Source organism: Nicotiana sylvestris, chromosome 7, assembly GCF_000393655.2.
Source record: "Nicotiana sylvestris chromosome 7, ASM39365v2, whole genome shotgun sequence".
Classification (NCBI taxonomy): domain Eukaryota; kingdom Viridiplantae; phylum Streptophyta; class Magnoliopsida; order Solanales; family Solanaceae; genus Nicotiana; species Nicotiana sylvestris.
This window is the reverse complement of record NC_091063.1, coordinates 98,128,910-98,156,681: the sequence shown is the minus strand read 5'-3', so window position 1 is coordinate 98,156,681 and position 27,772 is coordinate 98,128,910. Positions and strand designations below refer to the sequence as shown.

Genomic DNA, 27,772 nt, shown 5'->3' with positions numbered 1-27,772 from the left:
TTTTATGAATGGTCAGCGAACTTTTTGCTTCATTACACAAAAGTTATTATTCTTTCTTTTATCACACAAAAATCATTTAACTTTGCTCCGAATATCACAAAAATTATTTTGGTCGGATTAGACAAAGTTCCCACCGAAAAAGTGACATGGCAGCCTTAATTAATGTATGTGCTTAATTAAATAGGATTAATATACTAAACCCATTATATCCACCTAAGTTATACCCGACCCACTATACACCATAAAATAAACCTGACCTACCCATTCTCCTTAAAATTGATTCTCTCTCTTCGTTACTTTCTCAGTTAGGGCTCAATGTATTGAAACAAAAAATATTCCTTGAAAAAGATGGAATCCTCTTCAAGATCGAGGAATAAATTAAGCACCTCTCTGAGCTCTTTATTCCCATTATCATCATATGTTGCTTCAAGGGACCACCACGAAGAAGAAACAACAAAAACAAGGGCGGAACATGAGGTACAAACAAACCCTTTTTATCTTTATTTATGTGTTATTCAAGGGACCACCATGAATATTATTTTGTTGTTCTTGTTTGTTTATGTGTAATTACAATATGCCCATCATCAGTTTTTCAGAGTTTTAGGGTTTGTGACACTCAATCTTAGGGTTTAAATCGGCCTTTTTAGTGGTTATTTGAAGGGTATTTCATGCATGAATATGGGTCTTTCTTGTTCTCTTTTCTATGTTGAAATAATTCCCAAAGACCCAAGTTAATATTTTGTTAATTCTGGTTTCTCATAATGATATTTTTTTTTACTTTTGTTGGTTCTAACTATGGTTATTTATTTAATTCATATGTAGAAATTTGAACATTTCTTGAGTGAAATTAATGAAAGGGAATTCTAGGATGACATAAATCAGTCTAGTAATGATTTTAATGATGATGACTATCACTTGTCTGAGTCTGATGATGATTTTAATGATACAATAGTTGAAACACATACTAGAAAGAAAAGGAGAAGACCTAAGAAAACAACAAGCAGGTTGCCATCATCCACTAGTATTCTAATACCTGAACTTAATGACAAATATGACTCTGATTTTGCCTCATCAAAAGAATTAAATGATGTCAAGTCTGATAGAGAAAATAAGGAGGAGGATGAGGTGACATATCAAGAGTATGAAGAATAAAATGATAAGTATAATCCAAGTTTGGAACTTGGAAAGAAATTTAGAAGTCTTGAGAAGTTTAAAGAAGTCCGTAGGAATTGGGGTATTTGTAAGCACGTGATTTTTGACCCTCCCCGAGAATTTTCACATTTTTAGCGTGAATATGTGAAATTGGGTCTAGTATAGCTATTTTAACTATTTTACTTTATTTCGTTGCAAAAAGAAAATTTCAAAAAATATATATATAAATTTTAGTTTATGTATTTCTCATAAACTTGAAAAATACAAAAATTGCACTTTATTTTTGTACTTTATATAATTTCGAAAATTACAAAAAAAATATAGTTCTATTAAGGTTTTATAGTCATTTTTAACTTTGAAAAATACAAAAATATTACCTCATATTTTATCTTAATATTTAAAAACGAAAATTACAAAAAAATAGTTTTATTAATATTTTGTAGCTATTTTAAACCTTGAAAAATATTTAAAAAGATATAGTTTTGTTTAAATACTAGTCTTATTTTTGGTAGTTATTTTGCTTACATAGGACTAGTTAAACAACGTGTTCCTATTTCTCGGGTCCGGGCAAAAGAATAATATTCGGGTTCAAACTACCCGGTTTTAGGCCTAATTTTCGGACCTAGCCCATAATAAACCGTGTCCAGGACACGTGGGGAACCCCACCACGCGTGGGGGACATATGCCTCGAACCCCACCACGCGTGGGCTCATTTTTCTGGGCAAAACCCATGCTAAATGCACGGATGAAAGACAAAGGCAGGGGGACTTTAAAAAAATTGGCAAAAGGGTACTGTTCCTCTTTCTTCTTCATAAAGAAGAAAGAAAGGAAACTTGCAGAGAGGAGGAACGGACAGGACTTTTGGGGGGGGGGGATTTTTGAAAATTGAAGGGAACGACTACTGTTCATCGTCTTCTTCTTCAACAAGAAGAAGAAGAAGCCCTAGCGTGGAAAACCCAGGACGACCTCCCCCAGCGACCAAACAACCAGTCCGACCTCCACCCCGTCTCCTCCCAACTCCTACCAGCAGACCCCTCCACTATTCGAGCTTCTTCTTCCTAAAGAAGAAGAAGCAGAAAACCTAAAACCATCGTCCAAAACCACCGGTAAACCCCACCACGTACCAGCTCCGTCGAGTTGCTGCTCGCTGCATCGCCACCCCCCACGACCAGCTTCCTCCATCGACACCATCACTGGCCCTCCTCCATCGTCAACCAACCATCGACGAAAGCCACCCCATCTTCTTCCTCCTTCTTGAAAACCAGAAAACCCGACTTCCCCCGCGTCAAAACACAGCCAAACAGACCCCCGTTTAGCTCCAGTCCGTCGACCCACCAGCTCCTCACCACAACCCAACACCACGACCAACAGTTTTCCCCCGTCGTCAAGTCCGCCATTTTCAGTCCGCCATTTTCAGTCCGCCATTTTCAGTCCAAGGTCATCAACCTCCAAGCAGTCGTAACTGCGTTTCGCGAGCAGTTGTGGGTCGCTGCGCCCCCGCCTTGCCGAGTTTTCGTTTCGTTCGTCGAGGTCCAGTACGTCGAGGTTGTTGTCCGAGGTTTCGTCGCGGGTTCAACGCATCGGACGATAATATCAAGTAGGTCATCTCTGTCCATGTCCTTCATATTTGTTGTTTAGTAACATGAACATGTGTTCGTTGAGATACAATCCTAGTTCATGCGAATAGTATGCAAATGAGCGAGACATATTCACATGATGTTTGTAAGTTGCTATTCCTTGTTAATTAACTCCGTATGATATTGAAATTTGTTCGGGAATGTATTTCTTTTGTTCCGTCATGTTAAGTAGTTATTCGGCATTTTGTTTCTTCACGCTCAGATTGTTGTTATCTCAATGTTTGTCTTAATAGTTGTTTGAACATGTAGTAGCAGTGTTAAAATCATAGTAGTAATTTAATCCCGCGGAAAAATACTCGTTTCATCAAATAAGTCTAATCTACGATCCATGACCTCGCGAAATAGCAAAGAAATGTAGTCATTTTAGCCTTGTCATTTTATATATATATATATATATATATATAAGAAATATAAAAATAAATAACAAATAATAATAAAAAAAAAAGACGAGCTTCGCTAAATAAAAATGTACAAATTGCGGAGCCCTCGCAAAAATATATGTATTAAATACTTAGATTCCGGGACGGGCCGTTTAGTAAATTTCACGGCCCTACCCCAAAATAATAATGCGCTAGTTGCTTTAGACGCGCCTTTAATAATGTTATCTCCCTAAACTCGGGTGCACATTTATGTGACCCAAATCCAAATCTCAACGGAGTCGAAATATGTCTCTAGTCACGGGCGCATTGATTGTGGCGTGGCCCGGGATGCATTTCCATGACGTTGCAAATTCTTTAAAAAAATAAGAATGAGATGAGCCTCGCCGAATAAAAAATACAAACTGCGGGGCCCTCAGTAAATACTTGTTTAAAATTACTTAGAATTCAGGAGGGTCGATTAGCGAATTTCACGGCCTCCGCAAAATAATAACGCGATAGTCGCTTTAGGCGCGTCTTTAATAATTTAATTTTCCTAAACTCGGGTGTGCATTTCATGCGACCCAAATCCAAATCCTAAAACATCAAATAAAATATGTTTCGGATTGTGGGTGCATTTCATGTGACGCAGTCCAAAGACGTGTTTTAAGCGATGTTCACAATTCTTGATAAAATAACAATAATAATAAAAGCAGTCAAGAGTTTAAAACTTGCACATAGGTTTAACATGTACAAAATCAGATAAATAAGCCAAATATAACAGTTGAGCGACCGTGCTAGAACCACGGAACTCGGGAATGCCTAACACCTTCTCTCGGGTTAACAGAATTCCTTATCTAGATTTCTGGTACGCAGACTGTAATATAGAGTCATTATTTTCCTCGATTCGGGATTAAAATTGGTGACTTGGGACACCCTAAATCTCCCAAGTGGCGACTCTGAAATAATTAAACGAATCCCGTTTCGATTGTCCTTTAATTGGAAAAACTCCCCCTGCCCCCTCGGGCGCGGAAAAAGGAGGTGTGACAGCTCTGACGACTCTGCTGGGGATGATAAACCAGAACCACTGGTTCAGGGTTAAGAATTCGAGCTTAGTGTAATTGTTATTATTTGGCTTTATTTATTATCTGATTTTATTACATGTTTTGAGCCTAATGTGCTAAATGCTGCTTTTACTGCTTTGATATTGTTGGAACTGTACATATAAACTGTGCCGAAACCCTTCTCTTCTCTCTTGAGGAGCGCACGCTGGTCGTGGCTTCTTTCTGTTAGTGTCATATGCCCAAAATAGAACGAGGATTCGGAGGAGTTGCAAAATCGGATGGCCTTTTGGTTACCGGTACACAGCTCCCATCCTTGGCTCGAGTTGTCCGCTCGGGTAAGCCAGGTCTAGAACAAACACCTAGGTTTTAAAACTTAGTATAACAAAGCCTCATGCCGGATCCCTAGTAGGAACGTTTATTTGCATCATGTGCATTTGACTTAGGGGACTCAACACAGGGGTTGGGTCCGTCTAGGACAAGCAACCTGAAAATAATAGACCGTCTTCGGCATCCTATGTGCTACATGTTGTATTTAGTCAAGGGCGTATGGGTCATTTGGTCATTTCCAGCATGATGTTATTTTAATCAAAGCATGGGGAACATTTGTGGAATCCAAGAAGCCTTGGAATTCCCTATGTCCCCCACGCTTGCTTTTTGGGAAAACACATGGGGAACATTTGTGGAATCCAAGAAGTCTTGGAATTCCCATATGTCCCCCACGCTTCATATGTTGGGAAAAGCGCATGGGGAGCATTTGCGGAATCCAAGAAGTCTTGGAAATCATTATGTCTCCCATGCCACATTTTTGAAAGAAATAATAAATAAATAAATAAATAAAACAATTACAAATAAAACAAAGCATGAAAATTCAAAAAGATTTTGTATGTTTTCATTATTTTCCACAGATTAAAAATAAATCGTGAAAAAGAGGAGAAAATAACAGCATAGAAGTCCGAGTAGAGTCGAAACTCTGCCGAAATTTTAAAAATGAAAAAATGTCTTGTTAGTTTGTTATATTAAAAGCAAAGGAAAAATAAAATAAAAAAATCACCATTGTTCTGTCTGTTTTTAAAAAATATTAAAGAAAATAGTTTGTTTTGCCATTAAATGAAAATGAAAAAGAGTTTGTTTTTTTAAAAAAAATGTTTTATTTTATTTTATTTTGTTTGTCTATGAAAATGCCAGAAATAAAAATAAAAAGAGTTTTTATTTGTTCCAAAAATAAGTATATATATAATCCAAAAAAAAAAAATCAAAAGAAAGTTCAAAATTCAAAAAAGATAAAATAGATAAATAAAAAATCTGAAAATATTTTGATTCTTCTTTAGAAAATTCAGAAAAAAAAACATTTTAGAAGCATTTCTTTTATTAAAGGTAAAATTCCAAAAAAATATTTTCTTCTTCTTCTTTAGAATAAAAAAAAAAGTAAATGAAATTCAAAATATATCTTAGAAGTGTTTCTTTTAAAAAGAAAATCAATCAAAAATAAATACTTCCTTTCTTCTTTTAAAGTAGTTCTTTCAAATTCAAAAAAGGTTAGTTCATCTACTTATCCTTATTTGCCCGAACTACGCGGGTTTGATTCTCACCAGATGTGAGATACGTAGGCAACCCTCATCGGGTTCAACCCCCATTTTGCTAAAAAAGCCAAAAACAAACAAATAATGAAAAACATGTCGAATTTTAAAAGAGTCGTAAATAAGTCAGGTGATGTTGTTTTGCCATAAATAGCCGAATGTTCTCGAAAGGGACGCCGGAAGGCTGACTTTGCGTAAACAGCCACCGTCGGGTCATTTTTTAAGATTTGGTCCAGTTGACCCACACAACCTTAAAAATCTTCGTCCCCGAGATGTTGAAAGGCCGTGCTTGCAATATTGAGTTTTCTAATTTGAAAAAATGATAAAAAAGAGTCATAAATAAGTCAGGTGATGCTGTTTTGTCATAAATAGCCGAATGTTCCCGAAAGGGACGCCGGAAGGCTGACTTTGCATAAATAGCCACCTTTGGGTCATGTTTAGGATTTTTGGTCTAGTCGACCCACACAGCCTTATAAATCTTCGTCCCCGAGGCGCTGAAGGTCGTGTTTACAACGCCAAGTCTTTTATTGTAATTTGAAAAGAAAAAAAAATCAAAGAGTCAGCGGTCATGTGAATACCGTCTTTTGTCATAATAAGCCGAGCCAGCTTCGGCCGCATCTTAAACCGTTCTTGCCGAAATAGCCTTAGAGTATCTTTCAGTTGTCGAAAGGTTATTTTCGTAAAAGAATGGACAAGTTTGTAAAGTGTCGAAATAATCCTCCCCGGCCTCAAAATTCATGTGAAATTTGGAAGGAACCACATTTGCAAAAAATAACCATTTGGTTGCAATTGTCGAACCGAGAAAGGGAGCTGGAATTTTGTTTTTGAGTCTACCAGTCTTTTGATTAGAACATGCGAGTTGTTTGATTTTCAAGTTTGCGGGTCATCTTTAAATCCTTGAAACCCAGTTTGTTTCAATATGAAAATTGTAAAAAAAAAAAGTTTATTATTGTTTATCTTTTATTGGTCCGAACTACGCAAGGTCTGATTCACGCGGGGACGTGATACGTAGGCAATCCACATAAGATTCGACCGCCATTAATAAAGAAAAAGAAAATACAAAATAGGATAAAATACAGGGGTTCCCAAAGTACTTTAAAGGGGCAAATAAGCAAGTCGGGATGACGCATGTTGTTCGAAGCAAAGCATGTTAGAAATGGTTAACTGCCTAGGAGCATTGCATCCTCAATGTGTTGTTATCAAATCTGTTAAACTCTAACGCTAACAAGTTTGTTGTTTTCCGACATCCAGACAATTAGTTGTTAAAGAATTCTGGCAACACACCCTTACCAAACTAGATCCAAAGGACCGATAGCAACAAGCATGACTACTTCAGAGAATAGTACCGAGGAAGAAAGGCCGATGAGCCAGTTGTTAAAGGAAGCGATGAAAAAAATAGAAAGGATGGGATTAGAGATGAATGCAATGCAGCTAGCTCTAGCCAAAGCACAAAAGAGCCCTGAGCCACTGGGGCACATGCCGGAATACCCTCATTCCGGCCCTTCAACAAGCCTTCCGAATCCCCGTTATCATCAGGAAAGAAGCCCACATGATTCCCAAGCTCCACCACTCCATCAACCTCTCCCAACACCAAATGTTCCCACCTTTGTGGGACCCACATCAGCCACCTTGCAAAGAACGACCAGTGAGCCATTGTTTCAGGCTCACGATACGCAATACTATCCCCATGAGCCTACATTCCATGCCCCCGAGCCACAGGCTTACAATCCACACTTGGAAGTACCGGCAGAGATTGAAAAGCCGGTTAAAGCCCCTGAACAGGAAGAGGTATTGAGAAAGTTCAAAAGCCTGGAGCAGTCCTTCAGGAACCTGCACGGGTTGGGCAACCAAGTCAGCATAGCTTACAAAGATCTATGCCCTTTCCCGGATGTCCAACTCTCAGCTGGGTTCAAAATGCCTAAGTTTGATTTGTACGAAGGGCACGGTGATCCCATGGCACATTTGCGGGGATTTTGTAGCAGAATGAGAGGGGCAGGTGGCAAAGATGAGCTGCTGATAGCTTATTTCGGCCAAAGTCTGAGTGGATCGGCGCTAGAATGGTATACCAGGCAGGATTCCAGCAGATGGTACACTTGGGATGATCTGGCGCAGGCTTTCGCAAGTCATTTTCAATACAATCTCGAGATAGTCCCTGACCGTCTCACATTGCTGAGGACCGGAAAGAAGCCTGGGGAAAGTTTTCGTGAGTTTGGTTTCCGCTGGAGAGAACAAGCGGCCAGAGTTGATCCTCCTATGAAAGAGGGAGAAATGGTGGACTACTTCTTGCAAACACTGGATCCAACTTACTTTGGTCACTTGGTGACAACGGTTGGGAAATCCTTCAATGAAGTGGTAAAGATAGGGGTCATGATAGAGGAGGGCCTAAGGTCTGACAAAATCCTAAATTACTCAGCGCTCAAGGCAACGACCCAAGCTATTCAGAGCGGCGCGGGAGGTGTGCTCGAGGTCGCATCAGTCGAAGCAGGTACTGGGTCCAAATTCAGAGGTCCTTCCCCTCACTACCAGCCCAGGCCCCACACTCCATACAACCTTCCACAACCCTACTATCCACCATCAGAGCCACTCTTTTCAGACCATCATGCCCAAGCCTGCCCCCGAGCTCCATATAATCCGCCTCAATATTATCCTCCGAACAAGGTCCGGTCGCAGGGTCAACCATCAGGTCACCCCCGCTGGCGAGAGCCAGCACCACGTAATGCATTCTTGCCTTCACAACGTTTTCAAGCACCCAACGACCCTAGAAAACAGGGGCATGGGGGAAAACAAAGGCAAGGAAACAATTTCACGCCAATTGGGGAGTCCTACGCAAGTTTGTTTGAAAAGCTAAAGCTTTCAGGACTGATTGAGCCGCTCCTTGGCTATACTCCAGATCCATATGCAAAAGGGTTCAATCCTGCTGTACGATGCATGTACCACTCTAATGTCCAAGGACATAGCATTGAAGATTGTCGTTCTTTGAAAAAGGAAATCGAAAGAATGATTCAGGAAGGGGCAATTGTGATCGACGACAGTGACAGGGAGCAGGCGAATCATCTTGAGAACTTGTTGATTGATGTTGATAATACTGAAGTTGGGGATGGTCTTGGCAATGTTGATATAGAGCTCAATGGCTAAAATGTCATGCTTTGCAGTTGGAAGATACTCCATTTTGGGTCAGCCGGAGATGCCGTGCTTGGATAGTTGGAAAGACACTCCATTTTGGGTCAACCGGAGAGGATCTTTGATGGTCTATTTTGTTGTCATTTCCGTTGTTCGGATTATTAGGATTGTAATTCGGATTTGTTTTGTGTCAATGTCTTTCCGCTTATCTTTCCGTTTTGTCATAGCGGTTTTGTTTAAGTTTTGTCCAAGTTGTTTAGGATTTTATTCCGGTTTGCTTTGTTTTTAAAACCATTTGTTCAGTCCAATGCAAAAATTCAGTCTTTGATTATTCCCAGTCATCTTTCTGTTTAGTCATTATGTCATTTTTTTTTCTTCAATGTCGATTCTAGGGACATGACATGCGCACACACTTTGGGCCTAGTCTTTAAAGTTAATCATAAAACCCTGGAAAGGCGATCCGACCATTTAAACAAAATAAGGACGGTTTGAGATTATTCAGAGCCCGAGTCATGTGGAACTGGGGCAAGTTAGGCACAAAGAAAATCGTTAAAAGCAAGGTTCGCCAAATTGGCATGAGGGTCGGTCATGATAATGATAGTGTCGCCCAACGGTGCTTAGAAATGAAAAAGGAAAAATAAAATGTTTAACATAATTGTCAAGTCCAGCACCATCAGAAGAGACTACAAATTTAAAGTGTGTTGTTTGCACTTGGCATGTTTTGAAGACTGGAATGACGAAGGCATTTTGTTCTGCTACCCAAACACTTTATCCTTCGTTACCCCTTTTGAGCCTTATTTATTTTCTTTCATACCCCTCGTTCGGAGTTAGTAGCAACGAATAAAATACGCAAGCATGGCGGGTAAGAGAAAAGAAAGAAAAGAAAACAACAAAATAGGAAAAGAAGAATGAAAGAAAAAGAGAAAAAAAAAAAAAACGACAAAAGAAAATGAGAAAAGAAAAAGAGAAAAGACAAATGATAACAAAAAGCAAAAAAGGGAAAGTCAAATGAAAAAGAGGAATTGGGAACTACGTTTGACCTGATTCCTCAAAGAGGATACGTAGGCGCTTCACGGCTCGGTCATAGTTTTGAAAAAAAAAATGATGAAAAAATCAATTAAGATATCCCCAAGCAAGAAACTGGGGCAGATGTTGCGTTTGATGTAAATAAATCTAATTCCGAAGGTTGTAATTAATAACCCAAATTAATGTATTTTTGAGCCTTTTATACCATTTCTTTCTAACCTATCCAAAACCCACATTACGGTCCAAAGAAAGACCTTCCGATCAGTCTTCAAAAGATTCCAAGTCAGACAAATGAAGAGTCTTACCGGCGAACATAACATTCTGTTCCACATCAGAAAGGACTCTAATCTCCAACAGAAAGAGTCGTACCGGCAACACTCCAAATCCCCCAGCTGGAGAGAGATATAAAACGAGAGAGTCTTATTGGTGAAAACCTTCACAGGCACCATAAGGCGATGAAAGCTGAGAGAAGAACCCAAAAATGAGAGAGACTTGATAGTGAAAACCCTTCGGGCACTACAAGTCGAATAAGATTGAGAATCAGATGGGGAATTGCCAATTGAAGATCTTGAAAGATGATTGACGGTAGAGGATAGGCCACATACGCATGTCATGGCCATTAGAGTCGGTATCTGCATTTGATAGGGTTTTTATTTATAGTTTCTTTTGTCAAAGAGTCATTTTTTTTCCTTTGTCTTTTTATTCTGTTCCATATAAGTCAATATACTCTCATAGAAAATACCCAATAGAGTCTGTCTGGTCAGAACAAGTACGAAATGACTTCAAATAGGCCATCAACTTTCCAAGATGAGATCTGACTAGTACATCCAAGTGGTATATCATCCCCAACAAGTCGTGGAGCACAGCGCAATGAAGGAGAAAGGGAAAGCAATCCCAATAGGAGTATCACAGCCAACCACCATGTTTTAAACTAACAAATTTTGTTTGATTTGAAACAGGTAAAGGAAATGGCATTGATGCAGAAACGCATGCCACAAGGGATATTATCAAACTGGGGCAGAAAATTTTCCTTTCATTTAGAAAATTTTCTGGAAGTCAGGTACCCTCAGCTGATAACATTTTACCCCCAACAGGTAAGTAAATCAAGGGAGGTAGTCTTCGAAGGAAGAAGCTATGCAAAAACAAAACAAAAATAAAAAAGGAATAAAAAAAAAGAATAATAATAAAAATGGGGAAGGTAGAAAAGGAAAATTCATCCCAATCCCCAGCAAGTATTCAAGGTAAGACATTTTCAAGTCTTAAAGATATTTTGGGTTCATCCGCCCTCAAATAGGATATGTCGGGTTCATCCGCCCTCAAATAGGATATGTCGGGTTCATCCGCCCTCAAATAGGATCTGTTGGGTTCATCCGCCCTCGAATAGGATATGTCGGGTTAATCCGCCCTCAAATAGGATCTGTTGGGTTCATCCGCCCTCAAATAGGATATGTCGGGTTCATCCGCCCTCAAATAGGATATGTCGGGTTCATCCTCCCTCAAATAGGATATGTTGGGTTCATCCGCCCTCAAATAGGATATGTTGGGTTCATCCGCCCTCAAATAGGATATGTCGGGTTTTTCCGCCCTCAAATAGGATATGTCGGGTTTTTCCGCCCTCGAATAGGATATTTTGGGTTCATCCGCCCTCGAATAGGATATGTTGGGTTCATCCGCCCTCAAATAGGATATGTCGGGTTCGTCCGCCCTCAAATAGGATCTTATTTTCAAAGTTATTGTTAAAGACAGGCGCCCACCTGAATAACGAGAGGAATACATTTCTGTCTTTTCATTTTTTGTTCTGGGTCACCCACCAGTATAATGCGGGAATACATTTCTGTCTTTTCATTTCTGTTCTAGGTCACCCACCAGTATAATACGGGCATATCATTTTTCATATCTTTACAACCAGGCGCCCACCTGAATAACGAGAGGAATACATTTCTGTCTTTTCATTTCTGTTCTAGGTCACCCACCAGTATAATGCGGGAATACATTTTAAGTTCTAGGTCGCCCACCAGTAAAATGCGGGAATACATTTAAGTTCTAGGTCGCCCACCAGTATAATGCGGGAATACTTTTAAGTTCTAGGTCGCCCACCAGTAAAATGCGGGAATACATTTTAAGTTCTAGGTCGCCCACCAGTATAATGCGGGAATACATTTTAAGTTCTAGGTCGCCCACCAGTATAATACGGGCATATCATTTTTCATATCTTTACAACCAGGCGCCCACCTGTATAACGAGAGGAATACTTTTAAGTGTTGAAACCAGGCGCCCACCTGTATAATGAGAGGAATACATTCAGTCTTTACTTTTAAGTGTTGAAACCAGGCGCCCACCTGTATAATGAGAGGAATACATTCAGTCTTTACTTTTAAGTGTTGAAGCCAGGCGCCCACCTGTATAATGAGAGGCATAAATTCAGTCTTTTTATTTTCAAGTGTTGAAATTGGGAGCCCGCCCAGATAACAGAGGCATAAATTCAGTCTTTTTATTTTCAAGTGTTGAAGTTGGGAGCCCGCCCAGATAACAGAGGCATAAATTCAGTCTTTACTTTTCAAGTGTTGAAATTGGGAGCCCGCCCAGATAATAGAGGCATACATTCAGTCTTTACTTTCAAGTGTTGAAATTGGGAGCCCGCCCAGATAACAGAGGCATACATTCAGTTTTTTTTACTTTTAAGTGTTGAAGTTGGGAGCCCGCCCATAATAACAGAGGAATACATTCAGTCTTTACTTTTAAGTGTTGAAATTGGGAGCCCGCCCAGATAACAGAGGCATACATTCCACGTCTTTACCCATAGGAGATGCATTTCCTCCTAAGTTTTAGTTTTACCCATAGGAGATGCATTTCCTCCTAAGTTCAGTTTTACCATAGGAGACGCACTTCCTAAATTCAGTTCTACCAATAGGAGACGCACTTCCTAAATCCATTCACCAGTAGGAGACGCACTTCCTAAGTTCAGTTTTACCAATAGGAGACGCACTTCCTAAGTCCATTGTACCAATAGGAGACGCACTTCCTAAAAAGTTTCACAAGTAGGAGACGCACTTCCTAAAAAGTTTCACAAGTAGGAGACGCACTTCCTAAAGTTCAGTTTTACCATAGGAGACGCACTTCCTAAGTTCAGTTTCACCAATAGGAGGCGCACTTCCTAAAAATATTTCACCGTAGGAGACGCACTTCCTAAGCAAGTTTCACCAGTAGGAGACGCACTTCCTAAGCAAGTTTTATCATTAGGAGACGCACTTCCTAAGATCAGTTTCACCATAGGAGACGCACTTCCTAAGTTTCAGTTTCACCAATAGGAGACGCACTTCCTAAGCAAGTTTCACCATAGGAGACGCACTTCCTAAAGTTCAGTTTCACCATAGGAGACGCACTTCCTAAGTTCAGTTTCACCATAGGAGACGCACTTCCTAAGTTCATTTCACCCATAGGAGACGCACTTCCTAAGTTTAGTTCTACCAATAGGAGACGCACTTCCTAAGTTCAGTTTTACCATTAGGAGACGCACTTCCTAAGAATAGGTTCACCAATAGGAGACGCACTTCCTAAGCAAGTTTCACCAATAGGAGACGCACTTCCTAAGCAAGTTTCACCAATAGGAGACGCACTTCCTAAGTTAATTCCACCGATAGGAGACGCACTTCCTAAGTTTATTTCACCAATAGGAGACGCACTTCCTAAGTTAATTTCACCGATAGGAGACGCACTTCCTAAGTTTATTTCACCAATAGGAGACGCACTTCCTAAGTTTCAGTTTCACCAATAGGAGACGCACTTCCTAAGTTTCAGTTTCACCAATAGGAGACGCACTTCCTAAGCAAGTTTCACCAATAGGAGACGCACTTCCTAAGCAAGTTTCACCAATAGGAGACGCACTTCCTAAGTTTATTTCACCAATAGGAGACGCACTTCCTAGGTTCAGTTTCACCAATAGGAGACGCACTTCCTAAGCAAGTTTTACCCAGTAGGAGACGCACTTCCTAAGAACAGTTTTCCCAATAGGAGACGCACTTCCTAAGCAGGCTTCACCAGTAGGAGACGCACTTCCTAATTCGATTCATTTTAAGTTCGACCATAGGAGACACAATTCCTAGTCCAGTTTTTTGAAGTTTACCCGTAGGAGACGCACTTCCTAATCGAGATTTTATTCATAGGAGACGCACTTCCTAGTTCTAGTCACTGAAGTTTTCACCCTTAGGAGACGCACTTCCTAGTTTAGCTCATTCCGATTCAACCATAGAAGACACACTTTCTAGTTTGAGTCATTGAGGTTTTTATTTTAGCAGACACATTTGCTAGCAAGAGTTTTGGCTTTACTCATAGGAGATGCACATCCTAGCCTAGTCTTTAGTTTACTCTCATCATTGCATCAGTAGTGTAAGTGAGTTACGATTTTTCTAACGACTCACAAACCTTCCCAGTACAAACTGGGTTAGGAAATTTTGTTTGTTTTGTTTGTTTTGATTGTCAGGGACCCGCCTGTAGAACGGAGGTTGTTGCGTGTCGAAGATAGAAGAAGTCAGAAGTCCGCCTGTAGAACGGAGAAGCATGTTTCAAGATCAAGCAGTGACCCACTGGAAAGCAGAAGGTTACAACAAAAATCCCCAGCACTCAATCCAAGATAGAAGCAACAAGAAGCTCCCCCCAAGAATGCAAGTCAACAGTCTGGGATGATCAACAAAAGCTGGTCACCAAAAAACAAAAAAAAAAACAAAAAAAAAAAACAAGAAGAAAAAAAAAGAAAAAAAATGATGAATGAATCCGAAGCACGGAAGTGGAGAACGGATGTGATCTGCTCAAGAACTAGCGCCTACAACTAGCTAAGTATCAAGGTTCAGATCCAAAGTCTGTATGAAACACCATTCAAGACTCAAGACCAAGTTTCAGAAGACTTAGGAGATAGGAATCCTTGTAACTAGTAGCTGATAGGCTTAGTTAGTCTTTTTCAGTTTTCATTTTTGTTGTAATGACAGGACCGCGGACCGCAACCTCAACAGAACGGCACCTCGATCGGCTCTTCACCTCGGTACACTTCACTATCTCTCTCATCCCGAACTACACGTGGCCTGATTCCTGTATAACCAAGGATATGTAGGCAGCTCAGATACCAGGGCTCGGTCACATTCCCTCCCTTTCCTTAAGTGTAGTCCGTCCAAGTAATGGTCGGGTCAAAAACACGTCTAGTCGTTCTTTGTCAGGAAAACTCTTCGTGTTTCCCGTCAAAGAGGGGCAGCTGTAAGCACGTGATTTTTGACCCTCCCCGAGAATTTTCACATTTTTAGCGTGAATATGTGAAATTGGGTCTAGTATAGCTATTTTAACTATTTTACTTTATTTCGTTGCAAAAAGAAAATTTCAAAAAATATATATATAAATTTTAGTTTATGTATTTCTCATAAACTTGAAAAATACAAAAATTGCACTTTATTTTTGTACTTTATATAATTTCGAAAATTACAAAAAAAAATATAGTTCTATTAAGGTTTTATAGTCATTTTTAACTTTGAAAAATACAAAAATATTACCTCATATTTTATCTTAATATTTAAAAACGAAAATTACAAAAAAATAGTTTTATTAATATTTTGTAGCTATTTTAAACCTTGAAAAATATTTAAAAAGATATAGTTTTGTTTAAATACTAGTCTTATTTTTGGTAGTTATTTTGCTTACATAGGACTAGTTAAACAACGTGTTCCTATTTCTCGGGTCCGGGCAAAAGAATAATATTCGGGTTTAAACTACCCGGTTTTAGGCCTAATTTTCGGATCTAGCCCATAATAAACCGTGTCCAGGACACGTGGGGAACCCCACCACGCGTGGGGGACATATGCCTCGAACCCCACCACGCGTGGGCTCATTTTTCTGGGCAAAACCCATGCTAAATGCACGGATGAAAGACAAAGGCACGGGGACTTTTAAAAAATTGGCAAAAGGGTACTGTTCCTCTTTCTTCTTCATAAAGAAGAAAGAAAGGAAACTTGCAGAGAGGAGGAACGGACAGGACTTTTGGGGGGGGATTTTTGAAAATTGAAGGGAACGACTACTGTTCATCGTCTTCTTCTTCAACAAGAAGAAGAAGAAGCCCTAGCGTGGAAAACCCAGGACGACCTCCCCCAGCGACCAAACAACCAGTCCGACCTCCACCCCGTCTCCTCCCAACTCCTACCAGCAGACCCCTCCACTATTCGAGCTTCTTCTTCCTAAAGAAGAAGAAGCAAAAAACCTAAAACCATCGTCCAAAACCACCGGTAAACCCCACCACGTACCAGCTCCGTCGAGTTGCTGCTCGCTGCATCGCCACCCCCCACGACCAGCTTCCTCCATCGACACCATCACTGGCCCTCCTCCATCGTCAACCAACCATCGACGAAAGCCACCCCATCTTCTTCCTCCTTCTTGAAAACCAGAAAACCCGACTTCCCCCGCGTCAAAACACAGCCAAACAGACCCCCGTCTAGCTCCAGTCCGTCGACCCACCAGCTCCTCACCACAATCCAACACCACGACCAACAGTTTTCCCCCGTCGTCAAGTCCGCCATTTTCAGTCTGCCATTTTCAGTCCAAGGTCATCAACCTCCAAGCAGTCGTAACTGCGTTTTGCGAGCAGTTGTGGGTCGCTGCGCCCCCGCCTTGCCGAGTTTTCGTTTCGTTCGTCGAGGTCCAGTACGTCGAGGTTGTTGTCCGAGGTTTCGTCGCGGGTTCAACGCATCAGACGATAATATCAAGTAGGTCATCTCTGTCCATGTCCTTCATATTTGTTGTTTAGTAACATGAACATGTGTTCGTTGAGATACAATCCTAGTTCATGCGAATAGTATGCAAATGAGCGAGACATATTCACATGATGTTTGTAAGTTGCTATTCCTTGTTAATTAACTCCGTATGATATTGAAATTTGTTCGGGAATGTATTTCTTTTGTTCCGTCATGTTAAGTAGTTATTCGGCATTTTGTTTCTTCACGCTCAGATTGTTGTTATCTCAATGTTTGTCTTAATAGTTGTTTGAACATGTAGTAGCAGTGTTAAAATCATAGTAGTAATTTAATCCCGCGGAAAAATACTCGTTTCATCAAATAAGTCTAATCTACGATCCATGACCTCGCGAAATAGCAAAGAAATGTAGTCATTTTAGCCTTGTCTTTTATATATATATATATATATATATATATATATATAAAAGAAATATAAAAATAAATAACAAATAATAATAAATAAATAAAAAAGACGAGCTTCGCTAAATAAAAATGTACAAATTGCGGAGCCCTCGCAAAAATATATGTATTAAATACTTAGATTCCGGGACGGGCCGTTTAGTAAATTTCACGGCCCTACCCCAAAATAATAATGCGCTAGTTGCTTTAGACGCGCCTTTAATAATGTTATCTCCCTAAACTCGGGTGCACATTTATGTGACCCAAATCCAAATCTCAACGGAGTCGAAATATGTCTCTAGTCACGGGCGCATTGATTGTGGCGTGGCCCGGGATGCATTTCCATGACGTTGCAAATTCTTTAAAAAAATAAGAATGAGATGAGCCTCGCCGAATAAAAAATACAAACTGCGGGGCCCTCAGTAAATACTTGTTTAAAATTACTTAGAATTCAGGAGGGTCGATTAGCGAATTTCACGGCCTCCGCAAAATAATAACGCGATAGTCGCTTTAGGCGCGTCTTTAATAATTTAATTTTCCTAAACTCGGGTGTGCATTTCATGCGACCCAAATCCAAATCCTAAAACATCAAATAAAATATGTTTCGGATTGTGGGTGCATTTCATGTGACGCAGTCCAAAGACGTGTTTTAAGCGATGTTCACAATTCTTGATAAAATAACAATAATAATAAAAGCAGTCAAGAGTTTAAAACTTGCACATAGGTTTAACATGTACAAAATCAGATAAATAAGCCAAATATAACAGTTGAGCGACCGTGCTAGAACCACGGAACTCGGGAATGCCTAACACCTTCTCTCGGGTTAACAGAATTCCTTATCTAGATTTCTGGTACGCAGACTGTAATATAGAGTCATTATTTTCCTCGATTCGGAATTAAAATTGGTGACTTGGGACACCCTAAATCTCCCAAGTGGCGACTCTGAAATAATTAAACGAATCCCATTTCGATTGTCCTTTAATTGGAAAAACTCCCCCTGCCCCCTCGGGCGCTGAAAAAGGAGGTGTGACAGTATTAAGAATAGGCGCCAACTTTATTTTCCTACAAATGACCAGACGGGGGTGATATGTGCTTGTAAATTAAATGGCTATTCATTTAGGGTGTATGCTAGTGTTGTGAGTAATGTGAATCCAACAGCTCAAATAAATCTATTGATATGGCACATACTGGTGGGTATGTGTTTCAGAATTTTCATATGGATGCTCAATAGATTGCTAAGAGGTATTTTAGTACTTTTAGGTCTGACCCTGATGGAGTTTGAATGACATCATAAAGAGGGTAACTGATGATTATAGTTATACCATAAGTAAGACTAAGGTTTGGAGGGCTAAACGGTTAGCTTTGAAATGGATATATGGAGAAGAGGGTGCTCAATATGCAAGGCTCTTATCTTATAGATCGGAGCTATTAAAATCTAATCCTTGCTCAATTATCACTATTTGTAGAGATGAAGGGAGATTTTTGGGATTCTATGTATATCTTAGTGTACTTAAAGTTGCTTTTAAATCAGGTTGTAGGCCACTAATTAGTTTAGATGGCTGCTAGCTGAAAGGAAATTATGGTGGAAACTTGTTGAGTGTTGTTGCTAAAGACCCGAATGACTGCATATTCCAATAACTTATGTAGTCTTAGCTGAAAATGAAAGTAGGAAAGCTTGGAGTTGGTTTCTTGCTAATCTTGGCTAGGATTTGCAGATCAATAACAACCATCACATTGCTTTTATGTCAGATAGACAAAAAGTCAGTCTTTGATTACTTGTTTTTCCCAATGTTTATATAATTTTATTAATTTTTTGGTACATGTGCATAACAAATTGTTATTATTATTTTTTATATGGTTTGATAGCAGCAGTTAGAGACTTATTCCGTAATGCTGAGCATAGAAATTGTGTGAGGCATATGAACCAAAATTTCAAGACAAAACACAAAGGAAAAGCATTAAAGGACATGGTTTGGAATGCTGCTTGGGAAAGCAATAATCTGATATTCAGAAAATGCATGGAGGAGTTAGAAAATGAGGACAAGGCTGCTAGAGAATGGTTCAATCATCCAGAAAGACCCTTCAATACATGGACTAGATCAATGTTCAGGACTCATACAAAATATGATATGCTATTAAATAAGTTATGTGAGAGTTTTAACAGGTAATAATTGTTAAATGTTTTCTTATGAGTTCTGCCTTTTAATTTTTAATGAGATATTTATTCTAACAAATATAACTTTTTAGATATATTCTTGATGCCAGAGATAATCCCATAATCACTATGTTGGAGATGATAAAAAATCAGTTGATGAGGAGATTATGTAAAAAAGAGTGGATTGATAGATACCAAGGGGCAATATGCCCTAAGATTGTCAAAAAAAATGAACAAAATCAGAAATGAATGTGCACCTTTTAAACCAGATTTTTCAGGTGGTCCGAAGGTTCTAGTTGAAGGTCCTGGAGGGCCCTCCATAGTTGATTTGGTTGCCGGGACATGTACATGTAAGAGAAGGGATTTGACGGTTTACTATGTCCGCATGGTTTTGTGAGTATCCTAGGAAACAATGAGAGGGTAGAGGATTTTGTAGTGGCCTATTATCATGTTGCGACCTTTAAGAATGTATATTCCCACTTTATCAACACCACTAATCCGTGTCACATTGGCCAGAAGTTATTAATGGTGGTATAGTAATTTCACCTAAATTGGTCAAGCAAAAAAGGGGAAGACCTGCTAAATCCAGGAGGAAGGAAGCTGAAGAGATGAAACCAAAAAGACAAGAACAAAAAGAAAGCATGGCAACTAGAAAATTGTCTAAAAAGGCAGCATTTCCATAACTTGTTCAATCTGCAAAGAAGTTGGTTATAATTCCAGAGGGCATTCTAAGTTTGCCCAAAAAAATGCTCAGATGCCAATTCCAAAAGAAACAACCACAATTCCAACTCAAGAAGAAGATGATGATTTTCGGGATATTCAAATTTGCCACTCTGAAATGTGGTGTAATTCTGGTACTAACGAAGATGGAGGACTGAACTTTAACTTGACAAATCAGTCTACTATTACTGAGGTTTGTTGGTTCTGTTATGGCTTCTTTAGTTGAATTTTAAGTAACAACAACAACAACAACAACAACAACAACAACAATAACAACCCAGTAAAATTCCATAGGTGTGGCTGCTATGTGTACTGGTTCTGTTGCTGAACTTGGAGTTGTTATGTGTGCTGAAGTTTCTGGAACTACTATTTGTGATGAAGTTTCTCAAGTTGCTGTTGTTGGTGTTTCTAAGAGAGGCCGGAGTGTGAAGAAAAAAAATTATGACTGACTATGTTACTGCCGTGATTAAAAAGAAGTCTAGGGTCTCTAGGAAGTAGAAAATTATGAAGGAGTATTTTGTGTTTTTTGTATTAAATATATAGTTTGAATGACACAGAATATGAATTTTGTAGTTTCCACTATGCGATGCATTCTAACTACTTATGTTGGCTTATTAAGCAGTATTTTGTTGGGTTGGTCTTGCTTAATAGCCAACATTTTGACATATATTAGAATACACTGTTATGAAATGGTTTCACTTTATATAGTCCCTTTTTTATTTTGTTGTTTAAGGTATCCCATCTTTGCATTTTAAATGGTTTTACTGAATGAATTGAAAATTTTCTTAAGTTGCACTTAAAATGGGTCAAGGCATAGGTAAATCATGACAGGTGCAGAGTATGGAGAAAAATGATCTCCATTCGGGCAATTGGGTTAAGTATTTTATGGGTCAAGCTACGATTTAATATTATATTTCACTTTCTTAATCAATATAAAACACTAATTAAGGCTGCCACGTTTTCGGTGGAACTTTGCCAAATCCGGCCGAAATAATTTTTGTGATAATCGAAACAAAGTTAAATAATTTTTGTGTGACAAAAGAAAGAATAATGATTTTTGTGTAATGAAGCTAAAAGTTGGATGACCATCCATAAAATTTACTCAGCAATCAATTTCTTTTTCTATTAGGAGTACTACATTTTTGAGTTTTTTTCTTCTTCTGAAAATCAGTGGGGTTTTTACTGGCTTGCACGCCAAATTTTGTTGAGCTCACATATTCACCAACATTTTCCTCCAACCAAATAGAAGAAAGCAATATAAGAAAAAAGTTTGCAGGATAAACATTCTTAGTGAAACTATAAATGTTCCATCAAATGTTCTTTAGGGAAGTCTGTCACGACCCGGATTTCCCACCTTCGAGAATTGAGATAGTGCTTACTCGTGGAAGCTAGGCAAGCCGAGTATTATAGATTCACTAACTCTTTTATTTAGCCCTTTTTAACAGTTTAAGGCAACATACGATCAACAGTGAAATATTAACAATAAATAAAGACATGCGGAAGACGTAATTTGATAGCTTAGCCAAAAATAAGTACGACAATACCAAGTACATCCTACCTGGAACCGGTGTCACAACATCACGGACCATCTACGAATACTACAAATAATTATCTGGAAATAAAGATACAATCTGTCTCTGAAGTAAATGAAAATAGAATTTAAAGATAGAGGAGAACACCGGGGCCTGTGGACGCCTGCAAGACTACCTCGGAATCTCCGACTGGACTGAAGGCAGCCACCTAATGCTACGGTCCAAAAGCTGCCACTCCAGGATCTGCACACAGTGCAGAGTGTAGCATCAACACAACCGACCCCATGTGCTGGTAAGTGTCTGGCCTAACCCCAGCGAAGTAGTGACGAGGCTAGGACCAGACTACCACATAAACCTGTGTACTTATATCATATACAGCGGAAAATAAACAGAAATACACAATTAAAGATATGAGGGGGACATGTTGTGGGAAATATCATTTACCAATAGTAATTTGAGAGAAAAACATAAAGAACTAATTAAAATTCACAGCAAAAGAATAAGGAAATCGTTATCAATCTATAAACACTTTTATTATATATTGTTGCGACGCGCAACCCAATTCAAATCATAAAAATATTATTGCGGCGTGCAACCCGATCCATATCATTTATCATTGTTTCGGCGTGCAACCCGATTCAATTATATTATTATTGCGGCGTGCAACCCGATCCAAACATAATATTGTTTCAGTGTGCAACCCGATCCACATATACAGTTCAACACCAATCACAAAGAGAGACCCAGCAAGGGAACAATAAAAAACAACACTATCCCGGCAAGGGAATCGACGGTACAATTACGTCCTTGCAAGTAAAAATCAGCTATAACCAAACTTGTTCCAACATCTATCTTCACAAAAGAACCTCAACTAGCATCAATATCCAATCATAAGCAATTTCCACGAGAACAATCATAATCCTTGCTCAACACAGAGAATCAACAACTTAGGCATTCGTAGTACTTATTAAAAACACAACAATTTCAATTTAAGACTCACGGACATGCTTGACACCAACGTATAGATACTCGTCACCATGCCTATATGTTGTACTCACTAAGTAACATGTAACAAATAGGACACAACTCCTAATCCCTCAAGCTAAGGTTAGACCAAACACTTACTTTGAACTTCCGCAACCAACTCAAGCCTCAAACACCGCTTTTCCTTTAGAAATCGCCTCCAAACAACTCGTATCTAGTCCAAATTGATTTAACAACATCAATAAATGCTAAAGAATTAATACTCAATACTCAATTATAGGTTTTCTATCATTTTTCCCAAAAAGTCAAAAATCAATCCCGGGTCCGCTTAGCCAAAACACGAGGTTCGGACCAAAACCCGATCACCCATTCACCCACGAGCCCAAATATACAATTAGTTTCAAAATCCGACGCTAAAACGAGGTCTAAATCCCAATTAATCAAAAAACCCTAGATTTTAGGATGAAAATTGATGAAATGCAATGGGAAATCAACATAAAAAAGGTTTAGAATCATTTACCAATGTTTTGGGGAAGAAATTGCTCTTTGAAAATTTCCTCAATACTCCCAAATTTTGAATATATGAAGTAAATGGGTTCTGCCCATTTTTGCTTCTGTTTTAAAATCACTGGGCAGACCTTCATCGCGTTCGCGATGGGTCAAGCCCAATTGACCATCGCATTCGCGATAACAAGCTCGCGTTCGTGGAGCTTCAGCCCCCAGAGCCTTCGCGTTCGCGGTCGTATGGCCGCGTTCGCGTAAAGTAAAATGTGAAATCCCTCCCCAGCCCACTAACCATATGCGTTCACGAGAGCCTGGACGCGTTCTCCTAGGGTATTCCCCCCACAGCCACGCGTTCGCGAAGAACAAATTTTCACCTGAGGGAGATTTCCTCCCATGTTTGTGAGTGAAGCCACGCGAACGCGAAGCACAAAATCCCTGTGCACTAGAAACTGAAAACCTGCAACTTTTCTCTAAGTTTAAAACCTTCTGAAACTTATCCGAAACTCACTCGAGCCCTCGGGGCTCCAAATAAAACATGCATACTAACTCAAAAACATCATATGAACTTATCAGTGCGATCAAATCGCCAAACTAACATCTTTAACAACGAATTTAGCATAGAAATCTAAGAAAACCCTCAAAACTTTCAAAGTATCAATTTTTACAACTACGGGTCCGAATCACACCAAACGACTTCCGTTTCTTACCAAATTTCACAGGCTCGACGTAAACCACATATAAGACTTGTACCGGGCTTCGGAACCAAAATGCGGGCTCGATACCAACAACTTCCAAATATTTTTCATTTCTAAAAACTCATAAATTTTCTAGAAAATAATTTTCTTTAAAAATTCATTTCTCAGGCTTGGGATCTCGGAATTCGATTCCGGGCATACGCCCAAGTCCCATATTTTCCTACGGACCCTCCAGGACCATAAAATCATGGGTCTGGGTTCGTTTATCCAAAATATTGACCGAAGTCAACTTAATCTCATTTTAAAGGCACAATTTATCATTTTTACCGATTTTCACATAAGGTCTTTCTAGTTACCTGTCTGGACTACGCACGCAAATCGAGGTAAGGCAGAAAGAGGTTTTTAAGGCCTTGGGAAAAATTGTTTTAAAATAAGTGGTGACCATTTGGGTCATCACATTCTCCACCTCTAAAACAACCGTTCGTCCTCGAACGGACATAAGAAGAAAGTACCTGAATCGGGGAAAAGAAGGGGATAACGGCTCCGCATATCGGACTTGGACTCCCAGGTCGATGCCTCAGCAGGCTGACCTCTCCACTGAACAGGAACAGAAGGGAAACTCTTCGATCTCAATGGACGAACATGTCGGTCTAGAATAGCTACCGGCTCCTCCTTGTAGGACAATTCCTTGTCCAACTGGACAGTGCTAAAATCTATCACGTGGGATGGATCGTCGTGATACTTCCGAAGCATGGACACATGAAAAACTAGATGCACGGCTAATAAGCTCGGTGGCAATGCAAGTCTATAAGCCACCTCTCCCACTCGATCAAGAATCTCAAACATGCCAATGAACTTAGGTCTAAGCTTGCCCTTCTTCCCAAATCTCATCACGCCCTTCATAGGCGAAACACGAAGCAATACCTGCTCTCTGACCATGAAAGCCAAATCACGAACCTTATGGTCGGCATAACTCTTTTGCCTGGACTGAGCTGTACGGAGCCTATCCTGAATAATCCTGACCTTGTCCAAGACATCCTGAACTAGATCTGTACCCAACAACCGAGCCTCTCCCGGCTCAAACCATCCAACCGGCGACCGACACCGCCTACCATACAAAGCCTCATAAGGAGCCATCTGGATACTCGATTGGTAGTTGTTGTTGTAGGCAAACTTTCCTAAAGGCAAAAACTGATCTCACGAGCCTCCAAAGTCAACGACACAAGCTCGGAGCATATCCTCCAAAATCTAAATGGTCCGCTCTGACTGCCCGTTTGTCTGAGGATGAAACATTGTGCTCAACTCAACCCGTGTGCCCAACTCTCGCTGAACTGCTCTCTAGAAATGTGAGGTAAACTGTGTACCTCAATCCGAAATAATAGACACGGGCACACCAAGAAGACGAACAATCTCTCGGATATTGATCTCAGCTAACCTCTCGGAGGATAGGAGACTGCCATAGGAATGAAATGCGCTGACTTAGTCAGCCTATCAACAATAACCCACACTGCATCGAACTTCCTCTGAGTCCGTGGGAGTCCAACAACGTTGTCCATGGTGATACGCTCCCACTTCCACTCAGGAATCTCAATCTTCTAGAACAAACCACTGGGCCTCTGATGCTCGTACTTAACCTGCTGACAGTTCAAACACCGAGCCACATATGCAACAATGTCCTTATTCATTTTCCGTAACCAATAATGTTGTCGCAAATCCTGATACATCTTAGCGGTGCTCGGATGAATAGAGTACCGGGAACTATGGGCCTCCTCTAAAATCAACTCTCGGAGTCCATCCATATTAGGCACACAAACTCGACCCTGCAATCTCAAAACTCCATTATCTCCTAAGGTAACCTGCTTGGCACCTCCGTGATGCACCGTGTCTCTAAGGACACACAAATTAGGATCATCATACTGCCAATCTCGGAGACGCTCCAATAAAGAAGAACGAGTGACTGTGCAAGCTAACACACGGCTGGGCTCAGAAACATTCAACCTCATGAACTGACTGGCCAAAGCTTGAACATCTAAGGCAAGAGGTCTCTCACCGACCGAAATATAAGCAAGACTGCCCATACTGGCTGACTTCCTACTCAAAGCATCGGCCACCACATTGGCCTTTCCCGGATGATATAAGATGGTGATATCATAGTCCTTTAATAGCTCTAACCACCTTCTCTGCCTCAAATTTAGCTCCTTCTTTTGGAATAAATACTGCAGACTCTTGTGATCACTGAACACCTCACATACTACGCCATACAAATAATGCCTCCAAATCTTCAACGCGTCATGAATCGGATAGTTCTTCTCATAAATCTTCAATTGTTGCAAAGCATAGGCAATGACCTTGCCATCCTGCATCAACACTACACCAAGTCTAATACGAGATGCATCACAATAAACTGTATATGACCCTGAACCTATGGGCAAAACCAACACCGGTGTCATAGTCAAAACTGTCTTGAGCTTCTAAAAGCTCGCCTCACACACATCTAACCATCTGAACTGGGCACCCTTCTGGGTCAACCTGGTCATCGGGGCTTCAATAGACAAAAAGCCCTCCACAAACCGACGATAGTAGCCTTCCAAACCCAAGAAACTCGGAATCTATGTACCTGATACGGGTCTAGACTAGTTCTCGACTGTATCTATCTTCTTCAAATCAACATGAATACCCTCTGCTGATACAACATGACCCAGGAATGCAACTGAACTCAGCCAGAACTCGCACTTCAAAAACTTGGCATACAATTGACTGGCCCTCAAAGTTTGAAGAACTACTCTAAGATGTTGTTTGTGCTCCTCCCGACTGCGGGAATAGATCAAAATATCATCAATGAAGACTATTACGAACTAATCCAAGTGAGGCCTGAACACTCGGTTCATCAAATCCATAAAAGTTGTTGGGGCATTAGTCAACCCAAATGACATTACCAAGAACTCATAATGCTCGTACCGAATGCGGAAAGCTATCTTAGGGACGTCGGATGCCCTAATCCTCAACTGATGGTGGCCAGATCTCAAGTCGATCTTCGAAAATACCTTGGCACCCTGAAGCTGATCAAACAAATCATCAATCATCGGCAATGGATACTTATTCTTGATTGTAACCTTGTTGAACTACCAGTAATTATTACACATTCTCATCGATCCATCCTTCTTCTTAACAAAAAACACCAGTGCACCCCAAGGTGAGACACTAGGTCTAATGAAGCCTTTCTCAAGCAAGTCTTGAAACTGCTCCTTCAACTCTTTCAACTCCAGCGGGGCCATACGATACGGCGGGATAGAAATGGGCTGAGTGCCCGGAGCCAAATCAATGAAGAAGTCAATATCCATGTCTGGTGGCATACCCGGTAGATGTGAAGAAAATACCTCACGGAACTCACGAACAACAGGCACAGAGTCAATAGAAGGAACCTCGTCACTAGAATCATAAACATATGCCAAATAGGCCAAACACCCCTTTACGACCATACGCCGAGCCTTCACATAAGAGATAACACTACGGGTAGAATGACCAGTAATCCTTTTCCACTCTAAATAGGGTAAACCCGGCAAGGCTAGGGTCACTGTCTTGGCATGACAGTCCAATATAGCGTGGTAGGGTGATAACCAGTCCATCCCCAATATGACATCAAAATCAACCATGTCGAGAAGTAACAAATCTACATGAGTCTCGAGACCCTCAATCACAACTATACACAAATGATGGACTCGATCTACCACAATAGAATTACCTACCGGTGTAGATGCATATACAAGGGCACTCAAGGAATTACTAGGCATGACCAAATACGGTGCAAAAAAAGATGACACATAGGAGTATGTAGACCTTGGATCTAATAGAACTGAAGCATCTCTACTACAAACTAGAATAGTACCTATGATAACTGCATCGGAAGCCTCAGCCTTAGGCCTGGCTAGAAGAGCATAATATCGGGGTTGGGCCCCACTACCCTAAACTACATCTCTGGGATGGCCTGCTGCTGGCTGGCCTCCACCTCTAGCTTCCTGACCTCCACCTCTAATACCTCTACCTCCACTTTTAGCACCTCTACCCTCACCCCTAACTGGGCGAGTAG

General features: G+C 40.2%; 1 long non-coding RNA gene across 5 annotated transcripts; it reads left to right on the top strand.

Moving 5' to 3' along the window:
• The first annotated feature begins 292 nt into the window (after positions 1-292).
• LOC104216424 (uncharacterized) lies at positions 293-20,673 on the top strand. Of its 5 annotated transcripts, none has more exons than XR_011401157.1 (3): positions 293-477; positions 18,965-19,259; positions 19,361-20,673. It is a non-coding gene; the product is annotated as an uncharacterized lncRNA (long non-coding RNA). The 5 variants fall into 5 exon arrangements; XR_011401154.1 differs by having other exon boundaries at positions 19,343-20,673; XR_011401153.1 differs by having other exon boundaries at positions 18,965-20,673.
• The last annotated feature ends 7,099 nt before the right edge of the window (positions 20,674-27,772 follow it).